The sequence below is a fragment of the Phocoena sinus genome, chromosome X, assembly GCF_008692025.1.
Source record: "Phocoena sinus isolate mPhoSin1 chromosome X, mPhoSin1.pri, whole genome shotgun sequence".
Classification (NCBI taxonomy): domain Eukaryota; kingdom Metazoa; phylum Chordata; class Mammalia; order Artiodactyla; family Phocoenidae; genus Phocoena; species Phocoena sinus.
In genome coordinates, this window is record NC_045784.1 from 11,075,263 (window position 1) to 11,093,122 (window position 17,860).

A 17,860-nucleotide genomic window follows, 5' to 3' on the forward strand; every position below is an offset into this window, starting at 1 on the left:
CCGGCTCTTATTTACACCCGCGTGATTGAGAGCTTCTGTTCTTCACTACAGAAGATTACAGTCCCTTCCAAGATGCAGAAGTCTCGTCGGCGTCAATCCCCCTCTGCCTACTGGTCCAGAAAGATAGCTGCCAAGGAGCCGGCAGCCGTACGTCACGGAGAATCCGGTTATAAAACCGCCACCGCCTGCCCCGCCGGTGCCGAGTCCCGATGCGGCTCCCGGGGGGGCCCGCGCCCCGACCGACAGGGCTGCGCCTCTTACTGGCCTACGCGTGCGCTCCGGCTCCCTCCTTCCTCCCTCGCCAGCTGCACCCGATGAATGCTAATTAATTCTCCCAGGAAAGAATAGACTTGTGACATCACAGCAGGGGCTGTGGAGTCCTCTGTGGACTCACAGAGGTAGAAAACAAACTAATGGTTACCAAAGGGGAAAGGGGAGGGGAGGGATAAATTAGAAGTTTGGGATTAACATATACACACTACCACATACAAAATAGATAACCAATAAGGCCCTAGTGTAGAGCACATGGAACTATACTCAGTATCTTGTAATAACCTATAATGGAAAAGAATCTGAAAAAGAATAGATATGCATATATATGTGTAACTGAATCACTGTGCTGTACACCTGAAACTAACAACACTGTAAATCAACTATACTTCAATTTTTAAAAATGTGTCTTTTACACAACCTCTAGCGAGCTAGCTAGACTGACTATTAAAGAGGGAAGAAAAAGTACATAAAGAGGAAGAGGACCCAAACATAGATTTAACAACAGCAGTGTAGCAGTTCAGCAACAGAATGTTTCCGGGTCTGTAGCTAACATATGTGATAGTAAGAGAAACTTCAGCTCAAGCCCAATTCAAACAAAAGTACCCATCCCTATTTAAAAATAATCATAATATGCTTATTTTTAAATAATAATGAGCTACCAAAACAATATTATTATAATATTAATAATATTTTGGTGACTCCTTAGAATGGAAAATCAAAACAGAGTGGTTTTTCTTATTGGATGTGGTTATTTCTATATGGAACTTTATTCCTTAGAACCCCGAGTCAAAAGGCTGTTCTCAAGAGCGTTCTAAATGCTCAGCAGAAAGCCTGTTGTGACAACGATACTGATTGCTGCTTTCACAAGTCTTGCATCCCCAGATACTACTGGACCAATGTTCCCAGCCCATCTAAGCATATAAGCTTTTATCGTGGATATTAGCCATGTTTCCAAGCATCGTTAATTTCTGCACCATTTTGAAAGCATTTGTTTGACCCACTTACCTTCACTGTCCCTACTTAAAAGATTTATAGAAACTCAGTATAATACCCTCAAGGTCCATCTATGGAGGCGCTAAGTGAAATAGGTCAGACTGAGAAAGACAAATACCACTTGATTTCACTTATATGTGGAATCTAAACAACAAACCAAACAAAATAAACAAAACCCAGACTCACAGATACAGAGAAGAGACTGGTGGTTGCGAGAGGCGAGGGGGATGGGGGGGCGAAATGGGTGAAGGACGTTAAGAAGTACAAACCAGTTATAACATAACAATAAGTAAGTCACGGGGATGTAATGTACAGCATGGGAAATATAGTCAATAATACTGTATTAACTTTGTAAGGTGACAGACCTTAACTAGACTTATTGTGGTGACCATTTTGCAATGTATACAAACACTGAATCACTATGTTGTACACCTGAGACTAACATAATATTGTATGTTAATTATACCTCAATAAAAAAAATTTCTAGAAACTCAAGTCAAATACAGGGATGACCACTGATAAGCACAGGGTGAAGGGTTCCTGATTCAGAACAGTCCACTAATTGTTTGGGTTGGACACCCATCTTAGAAGCAAACATAAAGACAGGTCAGACGCCACCCGCTCTTAAAAAACCCTCTCCCGGGCTTCCCTGGTGGCGCAGTGGTTGAGAGTCCGCCTGCCGATGCGGGGGACACGGGTTCGTGCCCCGGTCCGGGGAGATGCCACATGCCGCGGAGCGGCTGGGCCCGTGAGCCATGGCCGCTGAGCCTGCACGTCTGGAGCCTGTGCTCCGCAACGGGAGAGGCCACAACAGTGAGAGGCCCGCGTACCGCAAAAAAACAAAACAAAACAAAACAAAATCCTCTCCCAAGTTTTGAGGGTCTGTTGCTCAACACTTTAAAAAAAAAAAAAGTATAAGATCCTGAAGCAAAATCCTCTAACAACCTGATCTTTTAATGCATTAGTTTGAGATAATCCCCGAAAGTCTTCTACATTCAATACCTCTGGCCCTGCTGAACCCGAAAAGATTTTGAAAACCAGTTCAGCCTGTTCCAATATTTTCTTTTCATCTTCCATCTCATTTTCCACTTTAAGCATCATCCTAGGTGACCACGCCCACAATCAATATCCCCTTACAATATGGCCCCAGCCAACTTTACTGTCTCACCGTGAGGGGACTGAGAAGCAGGGCAGCCTACGATTTCAAACTTGCAAAAAGAGATGCAGATCTGACGTAACTAACCTGCAAAGGAAAACCTGATGACATGTCCAAACAGGATGGTCTTCAAACATTTTTGCAAAGACGGCTTAGATACATTCGGACAGGAAGATGCCAATTGTTGTTTTGTGACAGGATCGTTCTCCCTCAGTAGTTCAAGTGAGAATTAATACCAAAACAAAATTCAGTTCAACACAAGAGGACGATTATGATTAGCTACGTTATCGGGTTTTATTTAAAAAGTGTAATCATTCAATCAAAAGCAAAATCATTCAATTATAGAACTGGCAGAATAGAATAATTTGGGGGCGCTATTAATTAAGAATAACGTTTTACAATGTTGGTGGAAGTGGGCAGGCAGAATATGAAAGACATTCTAAATTTAAGGGCAACTCTAGTTCTATATGAGTCATGGAAATCACAACCACTGGACAAAATATTCACAAATTCTCCAGTTGATACTCTGATCTCCTTTTCACCTTGAAAAACTATAAATAGACTTTTCATCACTTTTGCTTTATTCACAACTTTATCGTTTTCTTCTCATTAGACAATGAGTATCGCAGTTCTACAAGCTACCGTTGTATCACTGTCTAAGCAGCCTCAAAACCTCACTGGTGTTTATGACAAATGATGTGAATCAGAAAAAACATGACAGAAAAATTGTTAATGGCCAGAAAGAAAACAGAGTATACATTGACAAGATTTCTAAGGTCTGCATCCATGTTTGACCAGAAAAACTGACTACGTAGAATAAATAGGATGGGAAATGTCTCCCAGAGCTGAAAATTATTATTTGGGCCCACACTTTAAGGCAGTCTGGTTGAAGGTACGAATACTTCTGAAAGCCAAAACAGGAATAACAAATACTGACACAAACTGGATATATTAGATTGAACCATACAAGAATGCTGGTATTGACTAGAAGAACGGTAGTTTTCAATGGTTCAACCAGGTAACCCGTGGGCTAACGGGACACAGAGAACCCTTCTAAACCAGGGGAATCGAATCTGGTACGAGCACTATGGTATCCCAACAAAGGAGAGGAGGGGAAGGGGAAGAGGATTCGGGAGAAGCTTCCCAGAACAGAGTTGGCTACCTCAGCACGGTTAGAAACCTGCCGGGTAGGCGAGCGAAACAGTAAGGGCAGGGGAGGGGAGGGAAGGGAAAGATTATTCCCGGAAAAAGTGAAAAGCATACGAAAGGAAAAAGGGTCTTGTCAAAGTGTTGGGGAGATGACTTTCTTGACAGAGGGGCCAGAGCATATGGTGTACGTGGCAGGAGTGGGGTTGGATGGGGGAGGGAAGTGAAGGGAGATGGCTGAGCCAGTAGGTTGGGAACCAGGGAGGTTGAACACCCCACTAATCCTGGAGGCTGGCAAACTCATTCGAAGTCTCCTTAAAGAGTACAAGCGGGACTTCCCTGGTGGCGCAGTGGTTGAGAATCTGCCTGCCAATGCAGGGGACACGGGTTCGAGACCTGGTCTGGGAAGATCCCACGTGCCACGGAGCAACTGGGCCCGTAAGCCATAACTACTGAGCCTGCGCGTCTGGAGCCTGTGCTCCGCAACGGGAGAGGCCGCGATAGTGAGAGGCCCGCGCACCACGATGAAGAGTGGCCCCCGCTCGCCGCAACTAGAGAAAGCCCTCGCACAGAAACGAAGACCCAACACAGCCAAAAATAAATAAATAAATAAAATTAAAAAAAAAAAAAAAAAAAAAGAGTACAAGCAAGAGAATGGAAGAGTGAACGAGGGCATGAGGACGAAGGGAGGATCCAGATGACGTGTGTTTGGATACCTGCTAATGGAGTGGAAAAGAAGGGCGAAGGGCGGTGTGGAGTCTCTAGCCTGGGTGAGTGAGGGCTGGTCAGGCTGTGAACCAACGGGGAAACCAAACAGGAGGAAGACGTTTGGTACGAGAGCTGAGCGTGTACGGTTTCAGGGGTTCCAGGACATCCTGCGGGAGCTGTCTAGGAGGCATTCGGGAACATAGCTCCAATGGAGAGGGACTGACCAGAGACGAGGATCTGGGAGCCTTTGGTGTAGAGGTAGCCCTGGGAAATACAAGACGTCCAGTTCTGCTCAAACGTACCTTCCCAGGGGACCCTCCCTGACTCTCTTGCCTAAAACAGTAGCCCTGACAGGCTCAGTCTCTTAACCTGGGTTGGCTGTTCATTATGGCCCTAACCACAATCCAACACCGATCTAGCCCTTCACTCACCCATTTGTCTCCCTTCCCCTAGAATATAAGCTCCTTAAGGGCAGAAATTTTTGTCTCTCTGTCCTCTGCTGTACTACCAGCTCCTAGAACACTCCCCGGCACGTAGTAGGTCCTCAACAAATATACTTTAAACAAACAGCAAACGACTAGGGAGAGATATAGACCACAAGGACACTGAGATTTGAATTTAAGGAACACTGGCTTTTAAATATAAAGGTAAAGGAAACACTCGAAAGGGAGGTAAAAGAGACCGAGAAGGAAAAATCAGAAACGCCAGGGAATAAAGCCAAAGTGGGATGATGGAATGAGAAAAAGGTTCCATGAAGGGCAGCAAGCTAACAGTGTCAGATAATGTTGAATACTGTAGGAGGAGCAGAAAAGATGAGGATGGGCACGCAGAAAGTGCCCTTTACCACCAAATAGCCACTGGAACTTCCACAAGGAGAGTTTTAGTTGAACGATGGGCACAGGAGCAAGATTCCCAAGTCTGATCGCAACCATTACTCTCAAGATACGAGGCTCTCATGGGCCAACTGAAATTTTAATCTCGTACATAGGGCTTTGTGCCTATGCCTGTTTCTCCTGGTCCAGTATCTAACTTGTCAAGATCATTTTCTCTTCTATGATCTATTCCATTAATGATCTTCCTACGTTTACTCTGTCTCTATCCATTCTGGTCACCAGTTCGTGGTGTGTGTGTGTGTGTGTGTGTGTGTGTGTGTGTGTGTGTGTGTGTGTGAGAGAGAGAGAGAGAGAGAGAGAGAGAGAGAGAGAGATTCCCTCACACCACCAGGGGGAGAGAGAGAGAGAGAGAGAGAGAGAGAGAGAGAGAGAGAGAGAGAGAGAGAGAGAGAGAGAGATTCCCTCACACCACCAGGGAGTTCTCTGACACCAGCAGGGTGTGCTACAATTCAACTCAAGTATGACACTACCAGGACACAGCGTCAGACCCCAGAGATTAAGGGGGTCCCACAACACTGCTGGCCCATCCCCTGCCCACTTCAGACCCCAATCTCAAAGCCAGGTTGCTCCCTGTGCTTCAGACCAGCTATACAGATGGCAGTTCCAATGACCCCCCCTCTTTGAATTTCATTCATTTGCTAGAGCATCTCCCAGAACCCACCCAAACATTTTACTTACTAGATTACTGGTTCATTATAAAAAGGATATCAAAGGATACAAATCAACAGCCGGATGAAGAGATGCACAGGGTAAGGTATGAGGAAAGGGCACAGAGCTTCCATGCCCTCTCCAGGCGCCACTTTCCCCATATCTTCACGTGTTCACCAGCCCAGCAGTTCTCCAAACCCAGTCCTTTAGGGTTTTTATGGAGGCTTCATTACGCAGGCATGATTGATTAAATGGTTGGCCACTGGTAGCGGAACTCAACCTCCAGCCCCTCTCCCCTCCCTGGAGGTCAGGGGTGGGGGACAAGGGAGGAAGGGGAGTCGGGGGGCAAGACTGAGAGTTCCAACTCTAGTCACATGGCTGGCTCCACTGACAACTAGCCCCCCCCCACTTAGGTTCCAAAAGTCACCTCGTTAACAAAAGACACCTTTATCAGTCTCCATCACGGGAAATTTCCAGTGGTTTTAGGACCTGTGTCCCAGAAATAGGACAAAGACCAAATACGTATTTCTTATTATAAATTACAATATCAGTCTCCAAGTATAGTAAATTCGCTTTGTGTTTCTTACACAGTCCTGTGATCCAAATAATTGATGGAAGGGCTGAACACAACAAGACCGAGATGAGAGAATCCTGTGACTGCCGCTATGGACATCATCCTGGACAGCTGACTGGTTGGTTGGTTGGTTGATTCATTCATTCATTCAACCAATATTCATTAAGCATCTACGGCATACCAGAAACTGAGCCACTATTCTCTTATACGACTATGATTCTTCAATCAACTGGGAATTCATCAAGTTGTCCAATGATCTACCTACATACCCTTATCCTACTCACATAGCTATCAATGAAGTCGGCCAAATGTGTACTTCTTTCTACTTTCAAAACTGTATTTTAGGTTTCTTCTGATCACAGAATGACTCCTCAGTGGGGAGTCATTAATCACTAAGAAAGGAGGTTTCCATACTCCTTCAAACCACAGTTGACCCTTGAACAGCATGCAGGTTAGGGGCGCCAACCCCAAGTAGGTGAAAACCAGGGAGGTTTCTCCCTAGGGAGAAACACAGTGAGGAAGAGAATCCCCAGAGGCTTTAGGCTGAAAAGAAGGCAGGGGTTGAAGGAGATTTAAGGAGAATCAAGTGAAGGTGGAGAAATGACAGATCGAGATCACAGGAGAGGCGGAGGGCCAGCTGTGGGTAGGAGGGTGGAACACTTCTCCCACTGACGTAGGAGTGAGGAAAGAGGAAATGGCAGGAAAAGGAAAAGTTTCTCTAAGATTTAAGGAATGTCATCTTCGAAGAGATGATGGTGGTGGCAGGGAGGTTAAAGGGTGACCTGTAAGGCAATGGGAGGGGTCCACTGTTACTTGATTCAGTTCACATCACAGCCCTAGAGGGAGGGAACACCAGCCCATGCTTCCATGATGTCACCCATAATGATGGGAAGCTATGACCGTTTTGGTCATAGCAAGAGAAACAGCTTGCTCTGAGTGCAGATCGCTTGGGGTCCTGAGCAGGGCTGAGTCTTCAGGAAATCAGAAATCAGAGGTCGAGCGAGGAAGATAAACAATACCCTCACTGTGGTTCCCATCACACCGGAAAGAAGTGGACCCCAACACGCTTGAACCACACGGAAGGCCAAAACACAGACGAGGACCAGATGACGGGGTTTTCAACTGGTTTTGATGAAAAAAAAAAAGGGGGGGGGCAAGTTTCTCCTTCCTGTGTACACAAGGCATACATCAGGAGACAAGGCAGCTGATCCACTGACAATGTGCTTCCTGAAGAATTATCACATGCCGTGGGGAGCTGAGACTCCTCATTAGGAGTGGCGCACCATCAGTGGCTCTCCCCGGGAGGGCTCCCAATGAACTCATTCACTGAGTGCGGACCGGCCAACGTGAACAAAGGCGGGTCTTCCGAGCCCCTCTGTTAGCCGTTCAACTGTTGCTACGGGGATGCCACTCATGTCTCTGGAGCAATTCCTTCTCTGTCAGCTAGAGACCCCAGGGGCTAGGGTATTCTCTTACCCAGAGGGAGCTTGTGGCTCAGCCTCAAAGCTGGGTGAATCGAGAGCGCTCCGTGAGGGATTTTCTCTACATCATGGCCAAAACCCCAACTCACGTTGTCTCCCCAGCTCTTCTCCTTTTCCTGGAAGGCACAGCCCAAAGCCCACCTCCTTTAGGACGCCTCCTTGGTTAAATGTACCCACTTCCTCTTCCTCCCACTCTTCCCTTCGAACCATCCCTCTCTCTGTTATAAAGGCAAAGCTCTTCGAATGGTAGCTATTTCCACTGGAAAGACACGTAACCTGCCTTTACCTGCCTCCCCACACACGTGGGAAGCAAGCCAGACATTTTCAAATTCAAGGTTAAATCACAAGACATCTGGGCTTTGAAAATTCTCAACAGAAGGTGGCAAATTATGGGATGAGCCTGTCAGGGTAGGGAGAAAGAGGATGGGAGCCCTCTAAACCTCAGAACTCCAGGGGCATTAAGGAGACCTTATTCTTGTCCAGGGGCTACTTGGGCTGGCTTCTGACCCTCAACATGCAGGAGTCGCTGTCACCTCTCCCTGATGGGAGTCCATGTGGGGATGAATGGGTTTCTATCTGTTGGGCTGCTGGGTAAAGGTGTTGGATCACAATCCCACGCCTGGGCATATACCTGGAGAAAACCTTAATTCGAAAATACACACACACCCCAACGTTCACTGCAGCACTATTTACAATAGCCAAGACATGGAAGCAACCTAGACGTCCACTGACAGAGGAATGGATAAAGAAGATGTGGCACATATATACAATGGAATATTACTCAGCCATAAAAAAGAATGAAATAATGCCACTTGCAGCAACACAAATGGACCTAGAGATTATCATACTACATAAGTCAGAGAAAGATAAGTACCATATGATATCACTTATATGTGGAGTCAAAAAACAATACACTTATTTACAATAATGAACTTACTTACAAAACAGAAACAGACCCACAGACGTAGAAAACACACTTATGGTTACCAAAGGGGAAAGAGGGGAGGAGGGATAAATTAGGATCTTGGGATTGACAGATAAACACTGCTGTATATAAAATAGATAATCAACAAGGACCTACTGTATAGCACAGGGAACTCTACTCAATATTCTATAATAACCTATATGGAAAAAGAATCTGAAAAGTAATAGATATGTATATGTATAACTGAATCACTCTGCTGTACACCTGAAACTAACATGGTACATCAACTATTCTCCAACATAAAATAAAAATTAAAGGAAAAACAAGGTGCCATATCAGGCAGACATATAGACTCCCACGTCCATCTTGGGGAACCAAACCCCTCCGGGCCCACCTCCAACAGTGCCCACTTTATATTGGTCCGGGCAATGGAAAGAATGAACAGCCCCAGGGGTGGGTGATATTTTCCCAATCTTTGTATACGTTCCTCTGCAATGATCACCAAGTCATCATACAAAGACTGTAAGCGCCAGCTACCAGGGACACTTGGCCAGTTCCCTATAAGAGCTACAGCGAAAGAGCTGGCTAGACGTGGAAAGCAGGGCGCAGACTCGGGGCCGTGTCCAGGGGCCCCACCACACCCCCCTCCCCACACCACCGGAGATGTGACAGTAGCTCAGGCGGGGTAGAGAGAGACCACAACTCAAGGAATGAGGGTCTCCTGTGTACCAACACTGCTGCAGGAACTTTAACCCATGCTCTTTCATTCTGCCCTTCAGGAGGGCACTGAGAGGCAGGCATAACCACCCCTCTTGCCTGCACAAAGGAACCAAGACCACAGGGAGCCAAAGGGACTTGGCCAAGCTGGTCAGAGGCCGAGCTGAGCACTGACTCAGGCCACTGGATGCCAAACCTGGGAACTCAAGAGTCAGGCAGCCACGACAGAGTCTAGGTGATCAGGTGCGTCAACTCAGAGAATCTGGGTCACCACCAAAGACTCACTCAGGATGGCCAAAAACACAGGGCTCCGTACATCCCCAGCTGAGGAAGGCTCTCACGTCTGTGTCCTTGCCCACCACCCCTGCTAGGCCAGCTCCACCAGTGACCAACCTTGTGATACCACGTGACCTTTCTGAGCCTCAGCTCTGTCATCTGTTGAAAGGGCTCGTAGAGGACTGTCTCCATCAGGCTATCGTTAGGGTGGTGAAATCCTGCACACAGAGCCTCAGGACAGTTGTGTCCTATGTAGCACTCATGAAGGGCTAGTATTTCTGCCTTGTAAGGTCTCCACGCTCACACCACCATCATACAGGTCCAAGGGGGAGGGAGAGAGAGGAAGGAATAGCTGGTGATCCTCCATCCTTCCAGATCCTTCCCTGTCGCTGAGGAGTTCACTTCTGTGCCCCTGTCTGGCCTGAATGGACTTCTAAGGACACTCCTTACTTCCACATCCACCCCAGACCCCCTGCGCAGGTATGGCTTGGATGCAATGCCTGTGAATAAGCTGCGAACAAATCAATGGCACTGAGAGGAACAAGGCAATCGCATTAAAAAAGATGTGCCTCCAAGGGCACTCTTTAGCAAATTGTCCAAACTGGTTTCTGGAATCTACACGATGTTGCTAATACCTGGGTACTCAAGACCAAATTAGATTTGCCTCTGATGCTTATTTAAAAAAAAAAAAATCACATAGAGCCCCGCCCTCAGAAGGGCCTCAAGCTTGGTTTCACATGCTGCTGTATCTTGAAGTTCTTAATAACTTGAACTTTGAACTTCTGTTCTGCAAGTGAAAGCCGACGAGACAGTAGAGCATCCGTGTGAGCAGGGGGGCTATGCGCTCCTTGCCCCTATTTGCAAACAGCGTTCACAATGCCCCAGGCACAGAACGCCCGCGGGCCCACGAGGCATGGGAAGAGTTGACCTGAGTACAAGGTGAGGATGTTCTGTCTACCACTGAGCGAGCACTGGCCCTGTCCCTTGCCGCTCACGGTGACTTGGACAACGCACGCCTGAGCCTCTGTTTCCTCATCTATAAGACGACTGGATAAGATGCTTTGCGAAGCCTGTCCTGGCTCGAACGCCCACCGAGTCTGAAGTGACCAGTTTGGCAGCGTGGTTATAAGAAACAAAAGACATCAGGTAAGGAGCCCTGCAACTCTCACCTCCATCACTCTTCCTATTGACCTAAGTCATTCTCTCACTGTGCAGGTCGAGTCATTTTTCACCTGCTCTAACGGACGCGTCAACACCCTGCGATGGATTCCACTGGGCTCCCAGCATTCTTTGGAGCAAGATGCCAACGACTCTTTCTTTGGAAGGATGTGGTGCAATTCAGTTTTGAGCTTTGCTCTGACCTGTGTCCTGTAGCCTCTCAAAGCAGTTACACGAAACTTATCTTCATACTGCTGGCAGCACAAAGAAAAAGGAAACCAGCAAAACCATGACAAAAATCTTTTATAATTAAATCTAGACCCTGTTAACCACTTGGAAATGTGTTTGGGAAGCAAAATGGATAAAACTTAGTGCTTTCCAGTAGAATATACAAACACTGAAGGTCATGTTCTAATGTCTGGGGTTTTTCCTAACAGAAATCTGGTAGAAAGTTTTAACTGAAGATTGGTTAAGATCTCTTCATGGATCGGGGATTAAAATTTTTAGTACAACTGAAACATACATTTGCTTACTTTATACAATTAAAAACTAGGCTACTGAAAGGCTAGGATGGGAGGACTATGGTATTTGTCAGCCCTCGAACTGCCAGTGTGGGCTGAGGTAATCCGGTCGAGCACATCGCTGTCACCTTCCGCTCCTACCGTCAACGTGACCTTCCTGAAACCAGCTACTCAGATGAAGGACAATGAAATCCCAGACAGGCAGTCTCACACCGAGTGGTTCCGATAAACACACCAAAGTCCGAAAGCCACTGATTTACGGAAAAGTATGATTATCCAACATGTTAGCTTGACAATATTTCCGATTTGCCACTACCTAGTTTGACAGAGTATGCGAAATTTACTTTCTGATGTTACAATGCCTATTCTTACTAGTTCGGGGAAACACGCAGGATTCGTAGATACATAATTCAAGAGCCCTCAGATTAAAGTCCACAAAAACATCAGTGCCTTGGTGATCAGCGGCTGGGTGGTCCAGGGTTGGTATAAAATACGAATTGCGGGCTTCCCTGGTGGCGCAGCTGTCGGGAGTCCGCCTGCCGATGTGGGGGACACGGGTTCGTGCCCCGGTCCCGGAGGATCCCACGTGCCGCGGAGCGGCTGGGCCCGTGAGCCATGGCCGCTGAGCCTGTGCGTCCGGAGCCTGTGCTCCACATAGGGAGAGGCCACAGCGGTGAGAGGCCCGCGTACCGCAAGAAAAAAAAATATATATGAATTGCACGAAAACGCGAGCTATGTCATTTAGTCTACTGCTGATGAGAACCTACACTGAAAGAGACCAAAAACCACATACTTTATATTCACATTTATTCAAGTGCAATATTTCATTCAATTGCCTCTTCTGTTTCTATTCTGAGACAGAAATGAGGAGAAGTGAGATGAAGTCATTTAAGGCCCTTTACTGCACTAAAATAATTCATGGGCTTCGCAAGTTGGAAACCATTGGGATAACTTGAAATAACCATCCCTGCCAGATCAGACATAAAGGATCCTAGAGCAGAGAAAAGGCAGCCCACACAGAATACATCTTAGCGATCTCACTGAAATCTATCAATACTACTAGACGTCATTAAATCACATGCGATGACTTCTTACTGGGGAATCTACAGACTCAGAGCATCTCAGAGGAAAAGGTAAAATCTGAGGAACCACCTCTATATGGTCTCTGACACCAGGCAAAGGACAGGGGCCAGGAGGCCAACCACCTGCTGGCGAGGCAGGCACAGCCAGACCTGTGACTTGAGTTGTGTTCGCTTTGACTAAATGGGAAAGCTGACGATTTTGCTGGAACGTAAAGGTTTGTCTCCAATCCCCAACAATGTACAGCTGGATCCTGAAAGGGGGTGGCTGCATGCCTGGCTAGAGATAATCACTGTGAAACCAGAGATGCTGGAAATTGAGACAAAAACTGTACTAAATTTTGAAGGCAGACAAAATAGAATTCTCTCTGATCACCGAAAAATCTCAAGATTTTTTGAGAGATGACTCAGGAACACTCTTAACAGGAAACTGTGCTTTCTAGAAGCCGGCCTAGAGGAACAAGTAATACCAAATGAACCTTTCTTTTTTTTAATTTAAACACGTAATTTGTGTATTTAACATGTTTAAACAACAGTAAGTTAGGAAAAAACCTGCTTTCTCCCATGAACATTTTACGAATCAATTTTAGTCAAACTCTGTTCCTGCATCTTCAACTTTACTCATTCAACCAATCAGCATCCTTGTCGCCCCAACAGCACCATTTGGAGTCATGTGTCAGCTTCTCAGAGCCCGTTACCTTTGGTTCCTTCCGAGCTGACACCCAGCTCTTCTGAAAAATCTGTGGATAATGCTGAGATGCGCCCAGCAGACGACAAGTACCCACCGACGGAATTCACCACTTCAGACGGGTCGGGCAGTTAAGGGTTTCTTCTGAATGGTGGCTTCATTATTTTTACATCAATGGCATTCTCTACTGCTAAAAGGAATCTACTTTCTTTAAGCTAGTAAGAGTAGGGCAGGTGACTGTCATCTTCTGCGCTGCCCTCATGAGCCATTTGATAAAACCCTTCCTGTATTTTGGGGGATAACATAGTGGAAGGCTGGCAACACGCCAGTACGCTTTAAAACACTGCACTCATTCTGCGCTTTCAATTAACAAATTTAAGGTCACTTAACCATACACTCAAGCGGAATCAGAATGGGCTAATGTGCTTTCGTTCAAAGTGGTTACTGAATGATAGATGCCAATTCAGAGAGGAAGGTTTCCAGGGCTGTGCCATTGGGCTTTGTCCTTGGTCTGGGCCGCGGACATGGCAATGTCACCAAGGGCCCTGAGAGAGCAGGCCGCTTACCCTCATTTTACCACCAAGGCACTCACGAAGGCGGCACAGGAGTCAAACAACCTAGAATTCCTTTACAGAAACTACAAGGAGAATTCATTGTATAGTGGACAATTTTGCTCAATTCTTGTCTAATTTTCTGGCCCTGCTCAAGATAAACGTTACGCGCACACAGAATTCTAAAGCAGGAGGAAAATTTTAAAACTGTGTAGCTCTTCTCTCCCTCTTCCAGTGTGCAATCAGGAAAGACAGGACTAAACACTCGGATCTCTTGACTCACAACCAAACATGCTCTTGTTTTCACGTGACGCTCAGTTATCCAAGTAAATATTCTGTTAGGATGAGGCCCAAATGCCAGATCTGCAATGCACACACTAGACGGAGATAATTCTTCCTAAAATATATATTATACCTTTGCAAAAACACGTTCACGTATCTTACAAGATACCTTTTAAGAGTAAATCATATTGGGCCAAGACAGAGTATAAGAGAAGAAACAACATAAATCTTTGGAAATCAATGCTGTTAATGTCAATTTATCTTTTTAATGAAAAGCCACTGACACACCATGCCATTGGATTAAGTATCTAATGCATGCCGTGGGCTTTGCACAAGAGCTAGGAACACTCAATAAAAAGTAACTGTTATGATGAATAGGTAAGACTGGAGTGGGGGTTGAAATGCTTTTGCACGAAGGCAGTAAAGCTCCAAGATGGAGCTTGTCAAGCAGCCCCGGCCAGAGCGTAATGGATGGATAATGGTCACCTGCTCTACCCGCTCTCGGAGGATTCTGGGTAATTCCCAGCTCCCAAGCTGAGATCCCACTCAGGAAAGCAGATCAAAGTGCAAGGGAGTGACAGCGGTATATGACAAGAAGAGATGATACATTTATAAAAATAAAAAGGAAATCAGTGGACATCTCCCTGCTTGATCATTAAGAATAAATTGGAACTTCTCACCAATAATTGGAGCACACAAGTGTGACATGTTCCCCAGCTGAGAATGGATGCTTCAAGGGAATACAAAATGCCGCTAAAGCACTTAAAACGAGAAAGCATTAAAAAGAATCCAAGCTCTTGTTGTTCAACTGCCAAAGGAGAAATGCCCACTAATGTCTGCAACAGCAGAAAAATAGGCACATTCTTGATTTCGGCTAATTCTTCAAATCCCCAAACGAAATATGAGTTTGCAGTTTTGTTTTGTTTTTTAAGTGCCTGATCCTACGGGTTTGCATATAGAGGATAAATTGACCATGGCACTGTGAAACTGAAATGTATTTAGAAAATTTAAACATTTTTAGTTCTAATTGGCCATCCTGATAATTAGCTTGCTTAAAATGTCAAAAATCTTATTTGAGGGATTGGCTGTGTGACTTTTTCTGCTGCTCTGTCAGGCTCACAGGTAAAAGTGACAGGTAACGTGTCACGTTCGTGCCAAACAGTTGATCAGTCAATATGTTAATTATCCAATGTATTTACTCCTTTTAAAAAAGTAATTTGAGATTCACTTTGTTATACAGCAGAAACTAACACAACACTGTGAAGCAATTATACTCCAATAAAGACGTTAAAATAAAATAAAAAGTGATTTGATTATTTTTCACTAATTACTGCTAATCCCAGTGGAAGTATTCAAAGGAAATGAGATATGGATTTCAAACTCTTTAACCCCATGCTTGTTTTCATACATTCAGTGCAGGTAAAGACAAAAATGATTTCACAGCTTAAATTATTATCGCTAAAAATGATTATTTTTTTTATCACTGTGAATACAAAGCAGTAAACCTTTGCCTGAAGTGGTAACTTCTGAACTTTGCAGCCAGAACATTCCATTCCCTTCTCTTCGCCCTCCTCTTCCTCATTCATCAAAAATCCAGACACCTCGTTATTTCTCCACTAAAAACGTATTAAGGCTCCCAGTGGGAAATACACAGAAGGTGATAAAGGCCCATTCTTTCCTGTTTAAATACCTGCAATTTAATGTTAGCAACACCTAAAACCAATGCTAAAACTTTTAGCTCAGTAACTCATTTGTTCACTTAGCACACATTTATCACGTGCCTGGGATTATGCCAGGCATTGTGGCTTCTCATTCCAGGAGCAAGAAAGCTCTTGGGAGCAGAGGGACACACATTCACTTAGGATTCAGCAAATTTTTACCTACCCCCCCCCACACTCTTGAGGGGGCGCTGTCATGGCAGCTGGAATCACAGGGCATCTACCTGGGCGTAGGCTCCAAGACTGATTCATTCCCCGGCGCAGGCCCAGCATCTGGTCCAGGGTAACTGTTATGAACGTTGCTGACTGGCCACCAAGAGGTATCTGGTCTTTGGCCACCCCAAACTCACACAGCCCACAAGCCACGGGAGGCTGTAGGGGAGCCCTGGGGCAAGGACGCTGATCTTGGTGGGCTGGGGGAATGGGTGGCAAGGAAGGCTTCATAGAAGAAGGGGTAAGGAGCAGAGGTTTCCTCCCTTTAGGAATTTCACAGAGTTTCTTTGGGAGTCCTAGACCCCACTGTAAAAACGAGGAGTTTAAGAGTTTCTCCACCTCGACCTGGGAAGCAAGTTACCCAACTCCTCTGGGTCTCAGATCCTCACCTGTAGAGCTAGCCCCATCCTATACCCGCCTTAAAGGGACTGGGAAGACGAAAGAGAATGCAGCCAAGTGGTGAGAACAGTTCCTGGCTACAATATTAAGCATTAAATCTAGTTAGTTTAGATTGAAGCTAATTGTTTAAACATGCCTGCCTATTTATTTAGGCTGCGCCAGGTCTTAGTTGCTGCACTCAGGAACTTTTTTAGTTGCAGCGCGTGGGCTTCTTAGTTGCTGCATGCTGACTCTTAGTTGCGACATGCAGGTGGGATCTAGTTCCCCCACCAGGGATCGAACCTGCGCCCCCTGCACTGGAAGCGCGGAGTCTTAACCGCTGGACTCCTACACGTGCCTTTTTAAAAGCCGTCATCATATGACACTTCTCCTGTGTCGTAGCTCCACGATGTACAGTGCACCGGAACCACGGAGAACTCGACAAGCGTTCCGCGCATCACTGAGTTTCAAATCAGGGGCAAGAAATCTGGCTTCCAGGGTTTGCTTAGCTCTCAGTTTCATTCAACCTTTACATGCTTATAGTGAACTGGCTAAGCTCACGATCACTGCTAGTTGTGAAAAATGCTCAGCAAGACACATACTAGCTTCAGCTCCTGGGGATGCGAACCACGCCGCAGCTCACAGGCGTGCCAAAGCTGACTCGGAAGCACATGCAAGATGTTACTCAGAATAGCGTGGCTCTTAAACACTGATCTTATGCGACCTGTTGAAGTTAAAAAAATGTACAAAGGAAACACGTTAAACCATTGCTTTGTGATCTGTGCGCGTTTGAATGAGACCAGTCTTGGACTTGTATCCAGTAAAAGTCACTAAAAAAGGTGGCTGATCTGCTTCTTCACTATGAGAGCCTTAGCCTACTATGACTTTAATCAGAAAAAAAGATTAATGGAGGCTGTTTATAGGCTGTGATTTTAATGTTAAAGTGTGCTCACCAGACCAGCGAACAGAACTCACAAAAGGGAAGACTCCCCACCTTAATTTAACGAGAAAGCAAATGTACAGTCTCGTTAATTTAATACATGTGTGCATCCAGGTACCTGAGCTACTTCTTTGTAGGGGTGAATGAATGAATTCCAACTCTAGTTTCTATCCAATGAAGCTCCGTGGCTGTAACTTCCCATTTTTACAACGCAAAGATTTCTCATGTTTTAGCTTTTCAAACTTTATCCGGAAGAGAAACAAAGACGCAATGCTTAATTTTTTTAAAAAAAAGTACATTTAGAGACCACTGCAATAAGGACATCCTATATATTCGTTTCCCACCTAAAGCATACAACCATCCATATCTACTAAGTACTCAAAGCAAACCTAGAATTCAATTAACACTCATTTCCTGGCTTCGAACGGCGGTATTAAAACCATAGGACTATATGGATAGAATACACTAAAGGTATAAGTGACAAGTATATGAACTGCCTCCAATGAGTCATGTGAAATTTCAATCTGGAAGCACTTTTGCAA

General features: G+C 45.5%; 1 protein-coding gene across 1 annotated transcript in view; it reads right to left on the minus strand.

Annotated features, from left to right (window-relative positions):
- GPM6B (glycoprotein M6B) overlaps window positions 1–17,860 on the minus strand; it is a 157,044-nt gene that overhangs the window by 44,002 nt on the left and 95,182 nt on the right. The gene's annotated exons all lie outside the window — the stretch shown is intronic.